This window comes from Gymnoscopelus braueri, assembly GCF_963280865.1.
Source record: "Gymnoscopelus braueri genome assembly, chromosome: 22".
Lineage (NCBI taxonomy): Eukaryota > Metazoa > Chordata > Actinopteri > Myctophiformes > Myctophidae > Gymnoscopelus > Gymnoscopelus braueri.
Genome location: NC_137624.1, coordinates 9775997 through 9795212, shown reverse-complemented (window position 1 = coordinate 9795212; position 19216 = coordinate 9775997).

Genomic DNA, 19216 nt, shown 5'->3' with positions numbered 1-19216 from the left:
TACAGTACTTGAGTAAATGTACTTAGTTACTTTACACCACTGATGCGTTGTGAGCTTGTGTAGCGCCCCTGTGAAAGGGGCAAAGTGTGAATGAATGAATCACACAACGCTGTGTGTCTCTGCTTGTAGATAGGCAATATCTGGTGAAGAGATTCATTAGAAGGAAACCACAGCTGACCAAGTACAGTTGTAACTCAGTTTCATCAAGAGTAGACGGTTCAAGTTAATGTCCTCTATAAATCATCTACATTGTCTATATCGATTATGGTCATACTACGCAAAAATAGCAGACCTACAAGCTCACGACGCGGCACATTCTTCATGAGCTTATAGATCTGACTGTTATTTCCAACATGCAAAGTGGCATAAATAAATAGTGCCTCAGTCTCTCTCTATTTGTGTCTGTCTCTGTAAAAATGTCCATTCAGTTGCTGTTGGCCAGTTTACAGCAATCTGTTTGCTATTTAAAAACTAAAGTCCCCTGATAGAATCTATTTCACTACTTACTTGTATGTAGATGTAGGAGGTATACCGTTGTGTATGTGATTCTATTCTACTGTTGTGTGTGTGGATGTACTGTACAGTAGGAGGTACTGTAGAGAATGGACGCGTATGACACAAGATGAGGGGGTTGCAGAAGAGTGAAGGCTTGGTCACAACTTTATCCTACATAAACAGGGGTCTGTCTGTTAACCCATTAAGACCTGAGGCCGATTCTACAAAATGTCTTCTAAATCCTAACAGGTTGCTATATCAGTGGTTCTCAAACTTATTCATGTCAAGGACCCCAAAAACAAAATTCGGCCGTGGACTCCCATCTCAAAATATTATGTTGGACAGGGACCTCCAGAAGCAAAGATTTGAGTTACAAATGTTCGCTTAAAAAAATATATGTATTCAAAGAGCACCCATTTTCACAATTTTTCCAAAATAGCAGATCTACAAGCTCATAGCGCGGCACTCGGTGCCGCGCTATGAGCTTGTAGATCTGCTATTTTTGGATAGCCAAAGAAATCTAGAGACCCTTTTTTTGGGTCGCGGATCCGTTTTTATGGGTTGCGAGTAAATATCCCTTATTTCGTTATCCATTTTTCAAATCATTATTTCGTACATAGAAGGGGTGTACCACTGTATATATGAGAAGATGTTGGTATCATTGCTGAAAGACACTCTTGATGAAGGTCCAGAGCGACCGAAACGCCACGTCATTTTGAATAAAACTGATGCTGCTGAGCAAGAGCAGAGTGCAGGATTTTTGTTCATGAGTAAACATTCATGAATAAACAAATGAAGCAATCATCAACAAACGTTCATGATTGCTTAATTTGTGACTGTCCAACGCACCTGCATCTGAACGAAGTGGATGTGCGAATATGAATTTCATTATTTTTCTGAAAAACTAAGAAATTCCTTTTTAAGAATTAGCTAAAATAGCCGATCTTCAAGAGCTTGTAGATCGACTATTTTCACTATTGGGTCCTAGGGACACATCAAATGTCTCTTTCTCAAGCTAAAAAGTTTGGGAAACACTGTGTTAAGGCACATAAATATATTATTAAATTATATTAAAAACTAGTCCATCCATACCCAAGGTGAGGTGTGCAGCCAAACTATATGCAGGCTTTTGGGTTATGCGCTCTGTATGCAAAGTTTAAGTTTTGGAGACTGGAGAGTGATTTAATCCTGTTGGCGTGTGGTGTGTTACAACCTGGTCATTTCAAATGACCGGATATCCGGATATCCGGATCGTAAAATGTTTTAGCATCTGACGTGGAATCGTTGCCACACACAGCCATGAGAAGTTGATGTTTATGCTGTTTGAGCTAAGCTACTGTATGTGTGCTAAGAACACAACCTGGATTTGAACATTGCATGTGTCAATCTGTTTGCTAGTGCTATGTAACTGTGTATAAGATAAGGTCTAGCCAGCGGCTAGAGATCCCATAGCCTGCGGGGCTGTAACCATGACGACAGATCCCATAGTCCAAACTCTGAGTCTCCTGTGCTTATACAAAAACGCTAATGAAAAGCTTATTACATTTTGGGAAAGTGAAAAGTGGGCTTCCTGTCTGCATAATGCTAATGGTCAATGCCTGTGTGCACGTTCAGATCAATTGCTCAAACACTGACTGACGGACAGAGGTTTCCTTCATTTATAGAAGGATTATAATATAAAAAGAATATTTTCGGCAAGCAACACTTCATACAACAAGGTATAACTTGTTTCTTTTTCTTTTTCTATTTTGCAATATTGTGGTTCTACAGTTTCTACAGAGGTACAGTAGAAAAGCCAAACCCTTTAAAAGTCCTATTTATCACTCATATCATTCAATAAGTGTCCATAGTAAAGATAAACAGTCATATAAAAACACACTGAGGAGTCGACTAATGTAACATATTCGAGACTAACTCATTCTATGATTTATGCAAAACTCATGACTCTGATGTCTGTCTGTCTGTCTGTCTGTCTGTCTGTGTGTGTGTGTGTGTGTGTGTGTGTCTGTGTGTGTGTGCGCGCGCACGCGTGTGCACGTCCGTGTGGCCGTGTGCGCATGTACTTGTAGAGAAGTTGTACAAAAGTCCCTCAGTGCTGTGTTTCTTCCATTAACAGAAAGTTCAACTCTGTTCTTAGACTTAAGTTCTAGATTTCCCAGCCTTGATATGCAGATACAGCTTCCACCCCAGCCATCAGATTGAAATGTCACTCAAATTGTAGTCGCCCACCTGCCAAACAAAATTGGCACACTTAGGGTTTGGAATGAGTAATGACAGTGGTAGTGGTAGATGACAGTTTTGTTCAGTGAATTTAAATGAGTTTTCATGATTTAAGAATATGCTTCTTGTCTCATATGCTCACAAGCATGCACACAAGCACGCACGCATGCATGCACACACGCACGCACTCACATGCACACGCACACACACACACGCGCACGCACGCACGCACGCACGCACGCACGCACGCACGCACGCACGCACGCACGCACGCACGCACGCACGCACGCACGCACGCACGCACGCACGCACGCACGCACGCACGCAGTATACTGTTAAGCACTGAGGTCTAATGTTCTGGCATGCATCAAACTGGAAGATTCTGTTCCACTATGCAGAAATGCATGCATTACATTATTATATTGCTACAGTTTAGGAGAAACTTAGGCACAGCTATATCAAACCAACAAAGAGGAGGAAATTGATCAGAACAAAAAGAACATTTTTAAAGATTGTCGTATTGTTTGAGTGCACGAAAGATAATATCCAGAGGTACAGAGCAAAACAATTGATGTACAGGAATCCAATCTTAGAATGGACAAACAGAGAGACAGGTGAGACCTCTCCGTCCATCCGTCTGTCCGTCCGTCCGTCCGTCCGTCCGTCCGTCCGTCCGTCCGTCCGTCCGTCCGTCCGTCCGTATGTCTATACATAGAACACCAAGTTCATGTACAGTCTAAGCCCAAAGTGCTCACTTCATTTGAATGACAGGCCATGGTAAATTGGGTGCATAATTGGGGGCACCTGTCTGCACTATTCTGTGTGGGAATACTGTGTGTGTCTGCTTGTAGGGGCCTGATTCAATCCATTTATTTTAATAGACTGGTCAGATACAGTATGTAAGTGAAAGCCATACCCCTCCATGTATTCTATCTCTCCATTACTGTACATCCAGTTAAGTATAGAAGAGTGGAAGACTCTATGACGAGGCAGGTTAAAGAGGGGATATTTAGGGTGTCAGACAATTCAAACATGGTTTGGTCAAGTTGGGAAGGCGTAATAAACTTAAAGGTAATATTGACACATACTGTACTAAAATCTACCCTTCAGCCCAGTGGTTCTCAAAGTGGGGTCTGGGGACCCCCTGGGGTAGGCCTACTTGAGGACGTTCCAGCGGGTCCCCAGCAAAATTGGTTAATATAGCATCAAAATCAGTTATACATCGGTTATTGTCTCCACCAGGCCGAAAGGCGAGAGTATGTTTTGCACCCTGTCCGTCCGTTCGTCCATCCGTCCCTCCGTCCGTGTGTGTGTCATTCTGTCTGTGTACAGATAATCTCTGGCACCGCTGGCTTGATTGCAGCGAAACATGCACACACACTCCCTGGATGCCAATTCAGAACCTCTGCCCCAAAAATTTCACATGGGCCTGTTATAGCGCCACCAGGAGACCGCTTCTTGCAAAACTTATTTTTTTACAGTACTCCTACAGATTTTGTCCAAACACGCAAATCGGTACACAGTATCTCTATAGTCATTAAACGAAACGGGTCTTTCAGATTTTTCATATTCCATCCTGATTGGCTAAAAATGGCTTCCAAAATATGCAGGAGTGCTCCGTTTTTAACAAATTGCCTCAAATCATGAACATACTGTAGCGTGCAATTTCCGTGAAATTTTGCACGCACATTCCCACTATGCCGAGGAAGAAATGCCACTTTTTCAAATCAGCCTCATGGTGGTGCTGTAACAGGCCGATTCGTGTTTTTACCTATAACTGCACCGATCTGTGTAAAACTTTGTATGTGCACTCCCTAGAGGCCAAGCAAAAACCTATGCCCTGCATTTTTCACATCTGCCTTTTATAGCACCACCAGGAGGCCGACGTATGTAAAACACATTTTTGGATATTACTCCTTCATATTTTATCAAGATTTCACGCAAATCGGTACACATGATCTCTATAGTCATGTGATCAAGACGGATCTGCTTGATTTTTCATATTCCATCCTAATTGGCTACGATCTAAAGTTTGCAGGAGTGGCCCGTTTTGAACAAAATGCCGCAAATCATGAACGCAGCGTGGTCGATTGTGGTGAAACTTTGCACGCATATTCGCACTATGTTGACGAACAAATGCCACCCTTTCAACATTGCCCTATTATAGCACCACCAGGAGGCCGATTTTTGCAAAACTATTATTTTATTTCATCACACACATTGGTACACATTATCTCTATAGTCAAGTGATCACGGCGGATCCGTCCGATTTTTCATATTCTATCCTGATTGGCGAATTCAGAACATTGCTTGCCCACACTAATCTACCTGACCTGGCAGAGACCTGTGCTCCGAGGAGCACTTTTTCTAGTTTTCTTTTTGTGCTATTTTTAGAAAAATCTTTAAATCTTTTGCAAATCTTCAAATGTTTTATTTTAAGCAAACATTTTTAACTCAAATCTTTGCTTCTGGTGGTCACTGGAACAACATATTTGGAGAAATGGAGGTCTGTGGCCAAATACATATAATTTTGGGGGTCCTTTACATGAAAAGGTTTGAGAACCACTGATGTAGAAACATACGTCTTTCAGAAACCTGTTAAGAAGACATTTTTAGAATCGGCCTCAGGTCTTAATGGGTTAATCCAGCATTTATTCCCTCCACTGATCTAAAAACAAAGACAATGTAAGTTCTTAGATCTTCCACTATGAGTGTCTGTTTCTTCAATAATCCAGATAGTCTTCTTACAATACTGAATATTCTGTCTTCTTAAAATACTGAATATTCTGTCTTCTTACAATACTAAATATTCTGTCTTCAATGCTGAATATTATGTCTTCTTACAATACTGAATATTCAACATGAATGTTGTTATTTTCTCATATAATGCATGTGCCATACAGTATATGGACAAAAACACTTCACTGGTCTTCTAGATGTATTATAGTCTTAAAGATAATCAGTAAAACATACAAGAAGACAAACATAAATGCTTGAATAGTATGTGTTTATTGACAGAATGCATAAGGAGGTCAACAAACACTCATTTATTACTTTGAATGTTGGTACTTTAAGTATATTTTGATGCCAATACTTTTGTACTCTTACTCAAGTAGATTTTAAATGCCAGACTTTTACTTGTAACAGAGTATATTTCTACATTGCAGTATTGATACTTTAACTTAAGTAACAAATGTGAGTACTTTTTCCACCACTGGTGTTACATAGGATAGAGCAGAAAACCACTGAACATGTTGTGGTTCTCGATATTATCCCAGAGCAACTGCCCACCAGGTATACTCATGTAAACTCTGTCTCCCTCCTCCAGCTCTATGATCATTCCATTAGATACATATTCCCAATGGTCATTATTGGATGCATTGTTTTGAATGAGTTTCTGTTCATTTTTATACATCTGGATAAATACATACGATGGTGACGTTTGGTGAGCTGCAGTAAATCTGAAGTGATAAACTCCTTTCACAGATGTTGTAAAGATACCTGTGAGAGAACAAACACATGCACGCGTGCACACGCACACATACACGCATACAAATATTTAAAAAATAGGGTCCTTGAGGGGGTTCCAGGGTCCCCAGCAAAATGTGTTAATGCAGCATCATAATCAGTTTAACTGCCTTAACCTATAATTAGACTATTAGAAATAGAAGATCTACAAGCTGACACATTGTGATCGAGGCATGTTTTGAGCTTGTAGATCAGCTATTTTCAAAACATTGTGACAAATTTGGAATAATTCAGATGGGGTCCACGTCAATTTGGGGGTCCTTGACATGTAAATGTTTGAGAACCACTGATTTATATCATTGTTAATGAATGATATAAATCATTATTATCATTGTTAATTATTGGTTTAAATAGTAAACACACCTTGAAGATGTATGTACATAACTGTAATATTTATTTAATGTCTGATAGACTGAAAAATGTAAGTTGAGGACACTATATGATTCTATAAAGTTAATTAACATGAATTAATCATAACCTGCAGTACCTGTAGTTGGATTGTATGCGTTGCCGATGTTAGTGAAGACTTTCTTGTAGACCAGAGTGGTGTCAGAACTAAATGGTCCAACTTGTCCAGAAGTACTCAAACCAACAGAAAAGGCCACCTTTGGTTTGTCTGTCAACACAGGAACATTATCACAGTGTTTATGATATTAATAAAAACATATATTATACTATTAATCCAATACACAAATCAAACTTCAGTTACTAGTTACTTTGTAGATTTTGATTATTATTTCAAAACATTAATTAACTAATTAACCACTTCAGCCCTAAATATATTCTGGCTATTTGAAAATTGCAGATCTACAAGCTCACAATGCGTTGCATGGCGACGCATTGTGAGCTTGTAAATCAGTTATTTTCAAAAAGTCTTTATACGTTTTGAAAAAAAAACTATAATAGTGGCTACAGTACTTCATAGAACATTCTAGTGTCGTATTGTTGTGAGGTTGTGAATATTCAGTAAGTCTACAGTAGGATCTTAGTCAACTGAGTTGAAGTTCAGTAAGAGTGGGACAGACATTCTGAGATACAGGAGGAGGCTAGAACATTCAAAGCTGTCTTTGAATGTTTTTATTTTTATATAAAACAGGAAGCTTTCTAAAGGTCTAGCTGCAGCATTTAGAAGTATTGTTATCTCTCAACTGTCATGATAGGAGAACCAGTATAAAAATCATTGTAATACTTTAATCTACTTGTAAAAACATGAATTTAACTTTCAATAAAAGGTCAGGTGGTTTCATTCCCCTCATTGGTCAGACTCTCATTAGTTTTTTTTATTTGTAAGAATTTTAATATTGTAAGAAGGTAAAGTCACTACTTTGGTTCAGACCAGCTGAATGTAACATATTGTGATCATATATGATATATATATATATATATAACATTGAAACATTAATAACGTTACGTTATTAATTCATTGTATAACGTTGCGTTATTATTTCATTGGTTAACCACTTAAACCTTATACTTAGTTGCCCGGGTCCCCCAGGGCTGTATACTACATTTGTTAGTATTTCCCTTTAACACAAAATCTCTCTGCCAGAAATTGCAGATCTACAAGCTCACAATACGTCACATTGCGGCATGTTGTGAGCTGAGTAGATATGCTATTTTACCTAAATGTTTGCCAGAGAATTGGGATGCTAGGGTTCTGTTAGTTTAACTATGGACACTGATTTTAAAGTCTTAGATTACTGGTTTCAAATATATATTTTAGAACATAATGTCTGGTAAATATACTTACTCCTCAATTCCTGCACTTGATTGTCAGTAGCAGTCAGCATTGCTTCTACGGTGGACAGCTGAGCAACATGGGCTGAAAACAATACAATATTAGCATTAAGTCACTCACAAATACTCATGTAGTTTCATTTGTGGATTATCTGATCAATACTGTGAATTACATTATCAACACACTATCTATTCTCTGAGCTCATCTGAAGTCATTATAACTTAAAGGACCACTTTAACCACCTATCTTCTTATAATTGGTCCTTACTAATGCTCATTATAATATATCGTTGCTGTCCAGCAGAAACCAGCTAACTCCATTTTCCCGCTTTTTGCATTTTTTTTCATAAATCAGTGCTATTGAACACCCTTTATGTCTGTGTGTTGATTAAAAAAATATTGAACCAATGAAAAGTATGACAAAGTGCTCCACCAAAGGGGGGTGGAGTTAGCTGGTTTTGCTGACTCCAGGCTCCACCCACTTTTGACCTCCAACCTCATTGATAGCTTGGAGGTCCATTTAGCTGTTCTCAATGATGAACAAAACCTCCTAACTACACTTTTTGTTTTGTCTTTGTAATTTCCTGAAAAATGAATATTTTGGAGTTAACTGGTTGCTGCTAGACAGCAGAGAGAAAAAATATATCTGTTTGCATGTTCTCCCCGTGTCTCTCAGGGTAGTTAATACCCTCACAAAAACATGTAGTAATCCTGGTTGCTATAACGCCTCCCCCATGACAGCCGGGCGCCTGATGGAGTAGAAGGGAACTGGTTGGAATAACGTGTTCCTTCTACGTCCAACCGGGGAACTCCCCCCTGTCAGGGGACAAGAAGGTCAGTTGGCTCTCATGCATTGAAGGAGGCATGAGCTCGGCCCTGGCCTCGCTAGGCTGGTGAGGGAGTGTAGCGCCCACGATCACTTAGAAAATTGGCACCGGGTGAAAATGAAGGGTTACAAAATCGCGGGATAAAATACAAAAATAATAATAACTAGAAAAAGTGCTCCTCGGAGCACAGGTCTCCGCCAGGTGAGGTAGGTTATTGTGGCCTCCTGTTGGCGCTAATACTATAATAGGCCAATGTGAAAAGGGTGCCATTTCTTCTTAGGCCTTGCACGGCAATCAGACACCGCATTCATGATTTGAGGCATTTTGTTAAAAAAATATGTTTTGCTAAATTAGACCTGCTGGTGGCGCTATTACAGGCAAATGTTAAAAGGGTAGCATTTGTTCCTCAACATAGTATGAATGTGCGTGCAAAGTTTGACCACAATCGGACGCTACGTTCATGATTTGCGGCATTTTGTTCAAAACGGGCCACTCCTGCAAACTTTAGATGTGAATTTCAGCCAATCGGGATGGAATATGAAAAATTATCTTGATCACATGACTATAGAGATCATGTGTACCGATTTGCGTGAAATTTGGATAAAATCGGAAGGAGTAATGTAAAGAAATATGTTTTACATAAGTCGGCCTCCTGGTGGTGCTATAAAAGGCAGTTGTGAAAAATGCAGGGCAAAGGGTTTTCCTTGACCTCTAGGGAGTGCGCATACAAAGTTTTACACAGATTGGTGCAGTTATAGGTAAAAACACGAATCGGGCTGTTATAGCACCACCATGAGGCTGATTAGAAAAATCTGTGAAAAAATGTGTTTTGCAAAAAGCGGCCTCCTGGTGGCGCTATAACAGGGCCATGTGAAAAATTGGGTCAGAGGTTCTGAATTGGCATCCAGGGAGTGTGTGTGCACAGTTTCGCTGCGATCAAGCCAACAGTGCGGGAGATTAGCTGTCCACAGACGGACAGACGGACGGACGGACGGACGGACAGGGGGTAAAACATACTCTCTCGCCATGCCTTTTGGCCTGGCGGAGACAATAATATATATCTGTGTCTCAGAGGAGGGCTGGACAGTTCAGAAACCTGCCTATCAGTGACATCATCGATGGGGAATCCAAGCTAATAGAAACTTCAGGCTTTCTATTCCTGGAAAATGTGCATGCTATAATGGAAGACATTGTTCTCACCACACAATACAAATAAAAATGTTGAAATCTTGTTTGGAAAAAATAAAAAACCTGTCTAATGATGATGTCATTGGTAGGTGAGTTTCTGAACTGTCCATAGCCCTGAGACACAGAACGAGTAGGAAAACAATGGTATCATTTTATAATGAGCATTAGTGAGTATTAATTATATGAAGATAAGATAATATATAATATCATAATGAGCATTAGTGAGGACCAATTATATGAAGATAACATATAATATAATATTATAATGAGCATTAGTGAGGACCAATCATATGAAGATATGTACAATATAATATTATAATTAGTATTTAGAACCAATTATATGAAGAGAGGTTGAAAATGTGCTCCTTTTAACCTGTTAAGACCTGAGGCTGATTCTACAAATGTCTTCTAAAAACAGTTTTATGAAAAACAACGTTTCTATATCAGTGGTTCTCAAACTTTTTCATGTCAAGGACCCCCAAAATGATATTTAGAACCCCATCTCAAAATCTTTGTTCCAGGGACCCCCAGAAGCAAAGATTTGAGTTAAAAATGTTCTCTTTAAAAAAAAAATATACATATAAATATTCTAGGATTTGCACAAATTTTACAGATTTGTCAAAATCTACATCTACAAGCTCATAGCATGTCACTGTAGATCTGCTATTTTTGAATTGCCAAAGTATGAATTATGGTTAAAGTGGTTAAAATGATTGTGACACTATTAACTACTATAATGACAGATGCTTTCCCGGTTTTAATGGGTTAAAGGAATAGTTCACCCCAAAAAATACTTATTTTCCATCAGTTACAGGCTGTTACACACCCTATGAAGCCTTGAATTCATGGAGATTATTCTTTTTTTGTCTGATTCCTAAGCCAATAATTTGATGACCGGGTGTATTTCCGGTAGGAGACACAAAAACTCTACTTTGTTCTCCTACCAGATACATTAGCATATTTCCTCCAGTAATCAAATTATTGGCTTTGGAATAAGACACAAAAAAAATCCATGAATTCAAGGCTTCATGGGGTGTGCAATTGATAGAGAATACGTAATTTTTTGGGGTGAACTACTCCTTTAAATCATTTTTCACACTGCTATTTCCTGTCTGCATCCACTGAACATCATCAGGTTCAAATTACCTTCACTTTCTTTCTCCAAGTCTTCAACCTGGACCTCTGTAGCACCCAGTCTGCTCTGGTGGTCTGCAACCTGGACCTCTGTGGCACCCAGTCTGCCCTGGTGGTCTGCAACCTGGACCTCGGTGGCACCCAGTCTGCTCTGGTGGTCTGCAACCTGGACCTCTGTGGCACCCAGTCTGCTCTGGTGGTCTGCAACCTGGACCTCTGTGGCACCCAGTCTGCTCTGGTGGTCTGCAACCTGGACCTCTGTAGCACCCAGTCTGCTCTGGTGGTCTTCAACGTAGCTCTCGCTGATATTCAGCCTGGTCTGTTGGTCTTCAACCTGGACCTCTGTGGCACCCAGTCTGCTCTGGAGGTCTTCAACCTTGGACTCACTAGCACTCAATTTGGCAGCCATTACTGAAAAATATCACAGATAATAGATGTATGTTAACACATTGTGTGCCAGAGGTTTATTAAAATACTGTACGTTCAGTGCCTGCATTTCTTCCATCCACTTACGTTTCGTGCTGTAGAAGCCCCGACGCGGAAGTGCATGTAAACAAAGCGTGGGTGCGAGACGGCGGAGGGTCCCGACTAACGCCTGTAACAATAATATTTCCGATCGAAAATAAAAAATATTTCCACCACGTTAAAAAGAAATGGAGATATTAAGCTTTTAGTCAAGGAGTTAACATTGGAAAGGCCGACCGGAAGGATTTTTTACATGGATCCACATCCGGCCTCTCCTTCTCAGAGACTCCTTGGATGATCCCAAAGTTTCGTTAGAGCGCCCCACATGGGCCCCACGTATTAAAAAAAAAAATTGGTCAAAAACGGTCCGGACCGTTTATGGCACTCCCCGCATGGATTCTCAAAAACGGTCCGGACCGTTTTTGGCAAACAATGTGTTAAACGACTATATGAAACATGCACCGTTACAACTTATTCAAGCTCCATTTGGACCATCCTTACCTCTCATTAAGATCCTCTGCTCCTTGACTTCTTCCTCGCTGGCTGCCACCCTGGTCTCCATGTTCCTCAGCTGAACCCGTTGTTCTATCACCATGTCTCTGAGCTCTTTAGCTTCTTCCTCACTGGCTGCCACCCTGGCCTCTGTGTAACTCAGCTTCTCTCTCTGTTCTACCACGGTGGCTCCCAGGCTATGGACCATGTCCCTAACATCTTTCAACTCTTCCCATATATCAGGTTGTAAGAGGCTACCTGGTTCAACACTGCTCTCTATCTCGTTGACCCGTCCAGTCTCCCCCTGAGCCCCAGCCTCAGACAGACAGAACAATAAAACCAGCAAAGCCCCACAGCCCTTCATTCTGAAACAGAGTGACTATTGGTGTCTCGCAGCCTCCTTTTATGCCCCAAAAAGCCACCTGATGAACCAACATTGGACGTGTCATTGTACCCAGTGGAAAGTTAATGTGCAACTGGACACCATCATGTTGTAATGATACTGGCTCTGAAAAGAGTGGCTGAGAATATTTTTCATTTAATCAGCTGTTGTTATTCAAATAAATGTAGTAGGGTTGTTTTTCTGGTGTGGTGAGCATGCCTTCAGATGTTCAGTTAAAAAAAGTTAAGTAAAAAAGTTTTGGCGTAAGGGCCGGGGTAAGATAGGGCCCTAGTTTGAAAGTAAACATCTTGAAAAAATTGTCCAACACAATCTCGTATGGGGGACCCTGGCACAACATAATATTCAGATGGGGGTCCGCGGCCAAATACATAGTAATTTGGGGGTCCTTGACATGAAAATGTTTGAGAACCGCTGCTTCAGAGAACCGCTGCTCAGCCAACAGTTGGTCTCTGTGTCAAACACTCTGCAGTATGATGTCGTTGTACAGTAGTAGTAGAACCCCCCTCCCCATCTGCCTCCAAATACAAACATCTCTGTCCCGGTAATGATGGCAGAGTGAAATACTGAGGCAGGTGCTGGAGTGCCTCTGGTGTTAATTAAAGACCAGACCATAGTGGAGGTGTCCAACTAGTGGATGTCAATGAATAATGTAACCCAGTCAGCCATTTGTACACGTCAAATTTTGAACATAGGGCTTTTACTTGTAACAGAGTATTTTTATGTTGCGGTATTGCTGCTTTTATACGTACTAATTCCACCACTGTCGAAAGTTTGTATCCATTGTTGTTACATCCCGGTATTGCTACGCCCTGATGCATACATTTATGATATTACACATAAGTGCAATCTATAACATTCTGGTACTGGGAACACTTTTTTTGTGTTCTGTTTCTGTTGATGTGGGGTTTCAGCCGACGTGAGTTTGATGGGTCGAAGTGGTGGCTTGACAGGAGGTGATGACCAATGCTGTCCTTAATTATGTTTTTTTTACGACTGACTTGAATGCAAGATTTGTAAAGTGTACTGCTACCTGTGGTGAGCCAGGGCTCCCTTGTAAAAAGAGATTGTTAATCTCAATGAGATTTTCTCCTGGTCTAAAAAAATTAATGTAAAAGTCTCCGCCAGGTCAGGTAGGTTATTATCGCCTCCTGGTGGCGCTATAATAGGCCAATGTGAAAAGGGCCTTTCACGGTAAGCAGGCACTACATTCATGATTTGAGGCATTTTGTTCAAAAAAATTGGTTTGCTAAATTAGACCTGCTGGTGGCGCTATAACAGGCCAATGTGAAAAGGGTGGCATTTCTTCCTTGGCCTAGTGGGAATCTACGAGGAAAATTTGCTGCGTTCATGATTTGAGGCATTTTGTTCAAAATGAACCAATCCTGCAAGCTTTGGAAGCCAATCTTAGCCAATCAGGATGGAATAAAATCGGACAGATCCGTGTTGATCACATGACTATATAGATACTGTGTACCGATTTGTGCGTTTTTTGGACAAAATCTGTAGGAGTAATATAAAAAAATGTGTTTTGCAAACGTCGGCCTCATGGTGGCGCTATGACAGGCTGATCTGAAAAATGTGGGGCAGAGGTTCTTCTGTGGCATCCAGGGAGTGTGTGTGCACAGTTTCACAGCGACCGGGCCAACGGTGCAGCGATTAGCTGATCACAGACAGAAGGACGGACGGACGGATGGACGGACAGGGTGCAAAACATACTCTCTCGCCATGCCTTTCGGCCTGGCGGAGTCAATAATTACTGTGCGTTGTTGTTTTGTGTATCCTTGCACCCATAACTCAGATCAGGGATAATGTGTAGACGTGGAGTAGCATGTGTGCCTGTGTGCTACTGGTTGTCATAGCAAATAAGCCAAATGTGGAGTTTCAATTTGCAATTGAAACTTTATTTTTAAATACAGGGACATGTCGACCTGAACAGTACAAGAGTAATTGCATGTACTGTAAATACATAAGAAATGAAGGCCTAGCAAGAATGAAGGACAAGCAAGTTATTGAATATTCCTTGAAGCTGCAGAGGAGGGTACTGTAGCTATAGCCATGTCATTTTGTTATTAATCGAAATAGTCCTGACAGAAAATGAAATCATAGAGGTCATTGGAAGAGAACATCAGGGATGGCACACACAATCATTTGAGTCTTGTATGCCAGCGAGCGAGCGTCGGGTTCTTCATGAGTGAGTAAGCAAACAAGCATTTCCGTGGGTGTGATGTGTATGAACAAGCAAGCATAAGAGAACATCAGAGAACATCAGTGTGTATGTGAATGGAAGCCTGGTATGTAGCATGGGACTTTAGGTAGGCTAGACCCCCCATCTGCAAAATATTTTATGCTAAGGATCCCCATTCAACATTTGTATTGTTAGAATATTCCAAATGTTTCATTTTTTTCAAGATTGTTTGAAAATAGCCTACAAGCTCACAAAAAGCAATCCATAGAATAATCACTACTAAAATAATCTACAGTTGAAGCCCTAATTCCCACAAGATTTCATCTCAATTTATTTTACTAATGGACAGATGAACAGGACCAATTGCAATGTATGTTACCAAGGTGATTTATAAGCACACTGTGGCAGAAACGTATCCACCCACTGCCCTGATATTTTAGTCAGATGGAATACTTAAAAGAATAGCTTTCAATATTATAAACTTTGTTATTTTGTTATTTTTTTTATTATTATTTTTTTTAGAGTAGCCAATCATTTTTACCCCCTTTTTTTCCCCAAAATGGATTACTCCCCACACACATTTCTGTGTTATCACTGCTGTTGTATCCTGCTGACTCACCTGCCAGTGAGGAGCCCCCACCAGGAGGACGTAGGGCCTTCGTCCTACTCCTCCCACCCAACACTCCCCGCTGACAGGTGCCGCCCCAGCCCGTATAGGAATACAAGCAATGACCAGTATTCATCCTCCCCGCCCGGCTTCCCTCCCCCGAACACGGGCCAATTGTGTTCTCGTAGACGCCCGACAAAGCCGGTTGAACCACGGTGGATTCGAACCCACAACCTCCGTGGCGGTGGGCAGGGACTTTACCACTGCGCCACCCGAGCCAGCTTTGCCATAACTTTGTTATAAATTGACAGTAGGGTAACAGCGTCATCAGTGCATTATCTGTAGTGACGTGAAAATCTGCCACCACTTCTCTGTGCAGCCACTTCGAATAATGGCATATATGTTACAGTACACTCAGCAGGTTACTAGTTTAAACTGTGCCAATGTTATGAAATGCATGTAACGTTGTCAAAGAAAACTGCTACAGTTTAATCAAACTCATTGATTTAGTCGATTGTGCAATATAAAACATTCAGAATAGCCCACGCTTTGTGGGCTATTTTCAAATAGCCTAATGTATATGGTTAACCCATTAAGACCTGAGGCCGATTAATTTTTTTTTCTCTAAATCCTAACGCTTTAAAGTGGTTAAACTGATTTTGATGCTATAGTAACACATTTTGCTGGGGACCCCCTGGAACCTCCTCAATGACCCCTGGCGGTCCCAGGACCCCCGCTTCGAGAAGAATTGATCTATGCATTTAACATTTCTTACATTAATGCAGTTTTTGTCCATTTTTGCAGAGTGTATACCCCCATGCGGTTCCTCTGTGGCGTGGTGTGTAAGGTTAGCGTGTTGTGTGTGTGTGTGTGTGTGTGTGTGTGTGTGTGTGTGTGTGTGTGTGTGTGTGTGTGTGTGTGTGTGTGTGTGTGTGTGTGTGTGTGTGTGTGTGTGTGTGTGTGTGTGAGGAACACGCTAATCACCTCGCGTCCCTGGGTGTCAGGTTGTGGCCGACGGCACAACAGGCCACGCTGGGACCTCCCAAATCAGACCTGCTCCTCTCTCACCCCGAGCACAAAGCACTTACTGTATTGCGCACACACACACACACACACACACACACACACACACACACACACACACACACACACACACACACACACACACACACACAGACAATAACAGGCAGACACAGACATAAATCCAAGGACACAGTTATAGGAACATACACAAACATACTGTTCATTACTCGCAAATTCACGCACTAGAGTTGCAGTCTAACGGTTTGTGATCTTGTTCTTTCGGTCATGACCCACACTTGAGAGTAGGAACGAAGATGTTCTTCATTTATCATTAATCAAGGCTGCTGTAGCATTGTATTAAAAAGTCTGTGTGTGTGTGTGTGTGTGTGTGTGTGTGTGTGTGTGTGCGCGAGCGTGTATACATACTGTATGTGTATGTAGCCTCATCTGTCAAGGGCAACTCCTCTGAGACAAGATTATACATGGTGATACAGAAACCTTCGTTGTTATTTCTTTGTGTTATGGGACAGTTAAAAGCTGGATTGTGAGTTATCTAGAGCACTGTTACCCAAAAAGTGGGTCGAGACCCATGTTTGGGTCGCGAGTAAATTATCTCCTTTTTTCCGTTTCCTACTTTAAAAAAAATATATATAAAAAAAAGAAAAATTAGAATACTTTTTTTTTTTAAGTTTAAGAAGTAGCGAAAATAGCAAGCTCATAACGCGACGCGTTATGAGCTTGTAGATCTGCTATTTTTGCTACTTTGGGTCTCGGGCAAACTCTTAATTTCTCTTTTGGGTCTTGAGCTAAAAACTTTTGGGCTTCTGTGGGTTGGATGTTGGATGTTGAGTTTGCTTAAAAGGCTGATAAGCCAAATATGCCTTACATTATAATTGTCCTCTATAACTAAAATGTAATATTAAAAAATAAATAAGAAATAGTTAAAGAAATAGTTAATCTTTCACTTAATAGGGGCAATGCCCATCGCAAGTTGATGGTGTCATTTGCCCATATGTGGTCTAGTCGTATGGAATTTATGGAATGCATGTGAAAATAAAAACCGACTTAATACCTCCTAAGGTTAATATGAGCATCAAATCAATATTTTAAATCGTTTTTAGAGCTATACCACACATGGACAAATGACATCATCAACTTGCGACGGGCATTGCCCCTCTTGAGTAAAAGATGAACTGTTTCTAAAATAAATATTTAAGGTATTTTAAAAGATATATTTTAGTTATAGAAGGCAATTATAATGTATTAAGGCATATTTGGCTTATTAGCCAGGGATCCTTTTAAGCAAGGTGCCAGCTCCTGGGGACAGCGTGATTGTCTGGAATAGCTACTATTCATTGCTGTACCAGACAGTAATGAGAGGATTTAATTTGAGTTTAGTTCCAATCATTTCCATGGAGCAGCACAACTCAACTGAGTGACATCAAGCTTCTCAGCGTCGTTTCGCTGGCGTTGATGAGCTACTGTGCTGGTCCCTCAGCCTTTTCTGGATCAGGACCCACTTGACGATCTCAAAAGCGTTTGCGGACCACCCATCTGATTTGCCGTGTTAAGTGGTCAGATGAGTGGGCCGCGTGCATTTTCAGAGCATGCTTATTTGAATGATCGATTGTTCAATCGACTGTTTTCTGGCTTGGATCAATGGAACTAAAGTACTTTAAATTCTTATTTATTTGGTATCACAATGAAAACTCACTTTTCAAGGTTTGAAAGAAAAATTATGTAATTTTTGTACATTAATCTTTTAATTTTATCGTTACAATCTTAGTGTTTTGCCAATTATTTGGAGGCCTACTTGTTTCAGATAGTTTAAATATACAAAGCATACAACTCAAATATACAAAGAAGTGACTGACAATGACCAGTGCCAATACATCAAAATGAATAATTTACTATAGCCAAAATAGGCCCATAAAAAAAATATGACGCAGGTTGAAGGTAGTTAAAAGAGCGTGGACATACAGTAATGATGGAAATATGATATTTCTGTTCATTTCCATCAGCTGATTTCATACAAACGAATGGAAACAATTCTAACTACTGTGCAAAAAATAATTGCTATTAGTTCAAAATAATAATTGCAGTCAAGTGATCATGTAATAGCTGTGACAGGCCTAACTGTGACACAGCATGTCTGGCTCTCACCAGCATAGTGGTGGTGGTGATGATGGCATCGAGTTGACAGTTGAAGTTCAGAATGATGTCACAATCTTTGGTTTGTGGAAAGATGTGTAAGAGCGCCGTTTCTTAACCTCCGGTCCGGGGGCCCACCAGGGGCCGTCCAAATGAGCCCTTAGGGGTCTGTAACTCTTGAGAGCGTGCAAATGGAACCAAATGGGACCCGTTCCAGAGAGAGTTAAATTAACACTGAGGATTTTACAGAGTAGATTGGGGGACCCAGTGGTATCACATGGGTGTCTGTGGCATAATGTCATGTCAAACTGCAGGGTCCTTGAAATAAAAAACACTTAGAAAGATAGATAGATAGAAGTGTACTGTAGACAGAAGAGTAACATCACAATAAAGTGTCATAGCAAACGGGGTCTCATAGTCTCATAGCAAACGGGGAAAACTGACAAAGTCCCTCCAACTTCATCTTGGGGTTATAGAAATAAGTAATTTTTTAAACACGTTTCTTTTTTCCCTCAATTTTTTCCCTAATTTTTTGGGTTAAATGTAACTTATCCCTATTTAAAATAGCCTTATTTAACTCATTTCTGACAACAGTGTAGACATTCCCCAGTAATTCTCTTTTTACTACTATAGTTAGGTCTAGGTAGTACCTGTATGACTATACATATATTATATATTTTGTCTCTTCTTTAAAAAAATTATATATATACATAGACATATATGCACCTGTACCTTTTTAATCTTAAATTGAATTCCCTAAT